Raw genomic sequence first — 6,498 nt, forward strand, 5'->3', positions numbered from 1 at the left:
TCCTTTATCACGACCTGACTGGGATTATAATATGGCACAAGGTAAGGAGAGGCTCTGGGTCTACCGCCAGACTCTGTTGGGGGGGCTCAAGGCAGCTTCATGGAAACCCACTAACCTAGCTAGAGTAGGAGATGTTCAACAAGGCCCCACTGAGAGTCCAGCTGCTTATCTGGAAAGGCTGATGGAGGCCTTTAGACAATACACCCCATGGACCCAGAAGCAGAAGGCACTCAGGCTGCTTTAATAATGCATTTTGTCAACCAGGCAGCTCCAGACATCAGGAAAAAGTTACAAAAACTAGAATGCCTGGGTGAAAAGAGTATCCAGAATTTAATAACAGTGGCAGAAAGGGTCTACAATACTGGAGAGCCCCCCGAGGAAAAACAAGCTAAGTTAGCAGACGGCCAGACCTGCAATATGGCGCGCATCCTGCTAGCAGTAACAGTTCCTGATCCAGGAGAAAGGGAGCGCCAGCTGCACCGCCTAGCAGCTGAAGGTAAGAGCCGCCCCTGTACGCGACCAGCATTAGGAAAGAACTAATGCGCCTATTGTAAGGAGAAAGGACAGTGGGCCAAAGAATGCCCTAAGAAAAAGAAGGGACCACGAAAGACCCCTATCCTGGCCATCGATGAACTGAGCGACTAGAGGAGACAGGGTTCGGCTCCCCTCCCCGAACCCAAGGTAACCCTAAGAGTGGAGGGGACCCCAATTGACTTCCTTGTCGACACAGGGGCTCAATATTCGGTTTTGCTGGAGCCCCAAGGGAAACTGGCCAGAAAGATTTCATGGGTGCAGGGGGCCACTGGGGTGAAACAATATCAATGGACTACTGGAAGATCGGTGGATTTGGGCACAGGCTGGGTATCCCACTCCTTTATCGTCATCCCAGAATGCCCCCTGCCACTGTTGGGAAGAGACTTGTTAACCAAGATGGGAGCTCAAATTCACTTCCTCCCAGGAGAAACTAAAATACTTGATCAGGTGGGCAGGCCAATTCAAGTACAGACAATTCAATTAGAGGATGAATATTGGCTGCACCAAAAACCGACCCTTCCCCAAATGGACATCCAGGAGTGGCTAGATGAATTCCCTGAAGCGTGGGCTGAGACAGGGGGAACCGGCTTGGCTAGGCACTGCCCTCCTATATATAGATCTCAAGCCAGGGACCGATCCCATCTGAGTCAGACAATATCCTATGACCTTAGAGGCCCGACAGGGAATCACCCCCCATATCCACAGGCTTCTAGCCCAGAAAATCTTGAGACCCTGTCAGTCGGTGTAGAACACTCCCCTGCTCCCTGTTAAAAAACCAAATTCTCATGACTATTGGCCAGTACAGGACCTGCGGGAAGTTAACCGCTGAGTTCTAGATAGTCATCCTATGGTGCCAAACCCATACAACCTCTTGAGCTCGCTCCCGCCAGATCATCACTGGTATACGGTCCTAGATCTAAAAGATGCTTTCTTTAGTCTATCCCTGGTGCCCAAGAGCCAGGAGCTTTTCGCCTTTGAGTGGTCCGACCTGGAAGAGGGGATCAATAGCCAGCTGACCTGGATGCGACTGCCACAGGGATTTAAAAATTCTCCCACTATCTTTGATGAGGCCCTCCATGAAGACCTGGGTGAGTTCAGACAACAGCACCCTCAACTAACCTTGTTACAATATGTAGATGACCTCCTGATTGCAGCAAAGGACCAGCAGAATTGCTTCATGGTCACCCGAGAACTGTTGCGGGCCCTTGGAAAATTAGGATTCCAAGCCTCAGCCAAAAAGGCTCACATATGTCAACCAGAGGTCACCTACTTGGGGTACGTATTAAAAGAAGGGCAGAGGTGGCTGTCAGAGGCACGGAAAGAGACAGTACTCAAAATACCAACCCCAGACTCACCTTGAAGGGTGAGAGAATTTCTGGGGTCTGCTGGCTTCTGCCGTCTTTGGATTCCAAACTATGTGGAACTGGATAAACCCTTATATGAAGCCACCAAAAGCACCACCCCTTTCAGCTGGACAGAACAGATGGAGGCCGCCTTCAAAACTATCAAAACGGCTCTGCTGTCAGCCCCCGCCATAGGGTTGCCTGACATCACAAAACCCTTTCTCCTGTATGTGGATGAAAAATGAGTAGCAAAAGGGGTGCAGATGCAACATTTGGGATCTTGGAAACAGCCAGTGGCCTACTTGTCTAAACGCCTAGACCCGTAGCATCAGGCTGGCCCCCTTGCCTCCGCATGAGTGCGGCAGTGGCCCTAATGGTCAAAGATGCAGACAAACTGACACTAGGGCAGGAGTTACACATCACTGCCCCCCACGCCATTGAGGGCATACTGAAACAACCCCCAGATAGATGGATCAGCAACGCTCGGCTGACCCACTACCAGGGACTACTGCTAAACCCCTCCAGAATCATCTTTCTACCACCTACTGCTCTCAATCCTAACCCGAATTTAGAAACCCCAATCCATGACTGCAGCGACATGCTAGCCCAGGTGCGTGGGAGGAGAGAGGACTTGCAAGATCGCCCCCTGGCGGATCCTGGTATACAGACGGGAGCAGTTTCCTTGGAGATGGACTCAGGTATGCGGGGGCTGCCATAACCATGGAAACCCAAATGGTGTGGCGGAAGCAGTACCTCTGGGTACTTCGGCTCAAAGGGCTGAACTAATCGCCCTAACAAAAGCCCTTCAGTTGGGAAAGGACAAAAAACTTAACATTGTTACCGATAGCCGATATGCCTTTGCTACTCCCATATACACCGGGGCCATCTACAGAGAAAGGGGACTCCTCACAGCCGAAGGTAAGATGATTAAAAACAAAGAAGAAATAAAAGCTCTCCTCTCGGCATTATGGCTACCTAAAAAACTAGCCATAATACACTGCCTGGGGCACCAAAAGCCAGACACCCCGATCTCAAAGGGAAACAACTTAGCAGACAGAGCAGCCAGAGATGCGGCCCAGAATACTGTGATAGAGGCCATTCTTCAGCTGCCTGACCCTGGGAGCCCTATTCTGCCAGCTTTGCCCAATTACTCAACAAGAGACTTAGACTGGATAAAAAGCCTGCCTCTGGCCCAATAGCTGGCTAGGTGGTGGAGAGCAGCAAACAGCTCTCTAATCCTCCCAGAAGAACTAGGAAAACAAGTATTATTAAAAATGCATCGTGCCACTCACCTGGGAACCTGCAAGATGCAAGACCTGATTAGACATGCCAAAATTACCATGAAAGATGTCAGGACGACAATAGAAGACATCGTATCAAACTGCAAAGCATGCCAGCTCACGAACGCTGTCCCTCCTCTGGCCAACCAAGGAATTAGAGAATGGGGGACAAGACCCAGAGCTTACTGGGAGGTGGACTTCACTGAGGTAAAACCGGGTAAATATGGATACAAATACCTGTTGGTGTTCATAGATACCTTCTCAGGGTGGGTAGAAGTGTTCCCCACCAAGAGAGAAACAGCACAGGTGGCGGCCAAAAAGCTGATTGAAGACATCTTGCCACGGTTCAGGTTTCCGGCACAGGTGGGGCCAGATAATGGGCCAGCCTTCGTGTCTCAGGTAAGCCAGGCGGTAGCCCGGGCTTTGGGGGCTAGATGGAAGCTGCACTGTGCCTATAGGCCCCAGAGCTCAGGGCAAGTGGAAAGGATGAATAGGACGCTTAAAGAGACATTAACAAAACTAGTTGCTGAGACTGGCGGGGACTGCATGGCTCTCCTCCCCTTTGCCCTGTACTGGGTGCAGAACTCACCCTACCAACTGGGACTCACCCCTTTTGAAATCATGTATGGGATACCTCCCCCAACAATCCCTAACCTAAAGGCAGAAGTGTTAAAAGAAATAGATGATCAGAAGTTAGTTTTTTTGTCTCTGGTCCTTACAATACTCCCACAGGGACACATGGAAGAGGCTCAAACCACTAAATGAATCAGGCCCTCCACCTGAACCTCACCGCTACCAGCCAGGAGACTGAGTGTACGTGCGCCGTCATCGCCAAGAGACCCTAGACCCTAGGTGGAAGGGACCCTTCTTTGTCATCTTGATGACACAACTGCTCTCAAAGTTGACGGCATCTCTGCTTGGGTCCACTACACCCACACACGGCCTGTGGGCCTGTTCACCTTACGAGAAGAGTTCCACCCCCAGTGGAAGGCCAAATTGGACAAAACTAACCCGCTCAAGCTAAAACTGCAAAGACAACAAAAGTAAGTAAAATGGCTACCTGGCTACTCCTGGTGCTCTCCCTCCTGGGCTGGAAAGTTTTAGGTGTGGCCCAGGACCAAAATCCACACCAATCTTTTAAAATAACCTGGAAACTATGAAATGGAGAGACATACGAGGTGCTGAACCAGTCGACTGCCACGCACCCCGTAAATATATGGTGGCCCGACTTATACTTCCACCTAGAAGAATTGATGGAGACCTCCTGGGCATGCACTTATCTGCGAAAAGTGGGTTTCTATGTGTGTCTGGGGCACAAAAAGGACCAGATAAAGACTTGTGGCGGAATGCAGAGTTGTCACTGTAAGGCATGGGAATGTGTGACTTCAAATGATGGCTGGTGGAAATGGAGTGTGGCCAGGCCGTTGGACCTGGTCATGATGACTTTTGTAAATCCTATCACCTCAGACGTGTGGAACCAGCGATTTACCGGTAGTTGCCCTGACTGCGACCTCATCAAGGTCTCCTTCACTTCTGAAGGACAGAGGGACATAAGATGGACATCGGGATTCATCTGGGGTATACAAGGCCTCTGATTATCTTACTTTTGCTACTCACCTTCGGGCCGTGTTTATTGAACAAGTTAATGACCTTCATCAAGAGCCGCATCAACAACACGGTGCAGCTTATGGTGCTCAGGTCCCAATATACAGCTCTGCCAGCGGCCCTCTTAGCGGAAGAAAATATAGAGCTGGTTACAGACCCATGATTGGGTCTGTCCTGGGTCCTTGAGAAGAGGGGAATGAAGAGCCTAAGCCACTCCATTTTGCAAAAAAAAAAAAAAAAAAAAAAAAAAGACTCCATTTTAGAGTTCTGAGGAAAGAGTCTTTGGAAATCCCCTGACCTCACCCCAGCATCTTTGAGCCAATCAGATCCCAGATCAGGATCTCCTGACTTTACATTCAGGACTTATGACCTGCCCAGGAAATTCGAATTAAGCCCGGGAAATGAAAACCAATCAGAACCCAACACATAACCCTTCCACAGAAGGTAACCAATTAGACGTCTTCCAACCCAGAAACTCCCGTTTTTCGAATTTTTCACAGGAGAATACCCTATATAAGCAATGTAACCCAGAGTTCGGGGCTCCTCTCCTTAGCCGCTGCGTTGGTAATGGTGGGAGCCCCAGCTTGAGCTTGGTAATAAAAAACTCTCTTGCTTTTGCATCAGATATTGGCTCCCTCATGGTCATTGGGAGATTTTGCGACTTGGGCATAACAGGGGTATAAGACACATTGCACTAACTGTGACTGTGAAGGAGAAGAGAGTTGTACCTAGAGGGAAAATGATGTCTCAGGGTAAAAAATCTGCATGCAACGTTGGAGCCACAGCAGACATGGATTACATCCCTGGGTTGGGAAGATCTCCTGGAGGAGGAAATGACAGCCCACCCCAGTATTCCTGCCTGGAGAATCCCATGGACTGTAGCCTGACAAGCTACAGTCCACAAGATCACAAACAGTTGGTCATGACTGTAGAGAGTCAGCATGCAGGAATAAAAAATACATATGTACAAAATGGGATTTACTTCATGAAAGAATATTTAGAAAAATCAGAGAAAGGAACAAGAGAAAAACAAGACTCAGGTCGGAGAGGAAATAATTGATGGAGTAAGAATCTGGAAGAATCTTCCTTGTGAGACAGCCTGGGGTCCCTCAGATGACTTGATTTAAACAGGGAAAGAAATTAAGAATTCAGAGAAAGCATGGGCAATAAGGACCTGAAAATATTCAAGACTCTTTGATGCATGTGGCAGTTTGTCAGGAAATTCCTTGATGACACTAAGGAAATAATATTTGAAGTTTTCTTTTGAATGTGAACATAAGTAATGCTTTGGATCCACTAACTCTGCAGGACTATGTAGCCTTAAGAAAGGTGATGATCAAGCTTGAATATCAGAGGATGCTTCTGTTGCTCCAGGAGGAGGAGCAACTGCCTCTGGAGGCCCTGGAGTGAGAAGCCAAGGAGATTTGTGAACAACTCAAGGAGAGTGTGTTCAGAATGACTCAGTACAGAGCAAGTCTGAAAGAAATGTACAGAGAGCTGACCGAGATGTGCCACAAGCCAGACACGGAGCTGCTCCAGGTGAGAAAGGAGGGTCCGTCCTCAAAGAGAGAAACACTCTTCTAGACGAGCTGCTGTGACACTGAAACATTACCTATACAGACAAATGATAACACAATCAGCAAGATTCTGTGATCTGCTTCTGCTGCTGCTGCTGCTAAGTCCTTTCAGTTGTGTCCGATTCTGTGTGACCCCATAGATGACAGCCCACCAGGCTC

At 48.8% G+C, this 6,498-nt stretch overlaps 1 pseudogene; it reads left to right on the top strand.

Moving 5' to 3' along the window:
• Nucleotides 1-417: 417 nt before the first annotated feature.
• Nucleotides 418-6,172, top strand: LOC120859371 (annotated as a pseudogene).
• Nucleotides 6,173-6,498: the final 326 nt, after the last annotated feature.

This window comes from Oryx dammah, unplaced genomic scaffold (assembly GCF_014754425.2).
Source record: "Oryx dammah isolate SB20612 unplaced genomic scaffold, SCBI_Odam_1.1 HiC_scaffold_735, whole genome shotgun sequence".
NCBI lineage: Eukaryota > Metazoa > Chordata > Mammalia > Artiodactyla > Bovidae > Oryx > Oryx dammah.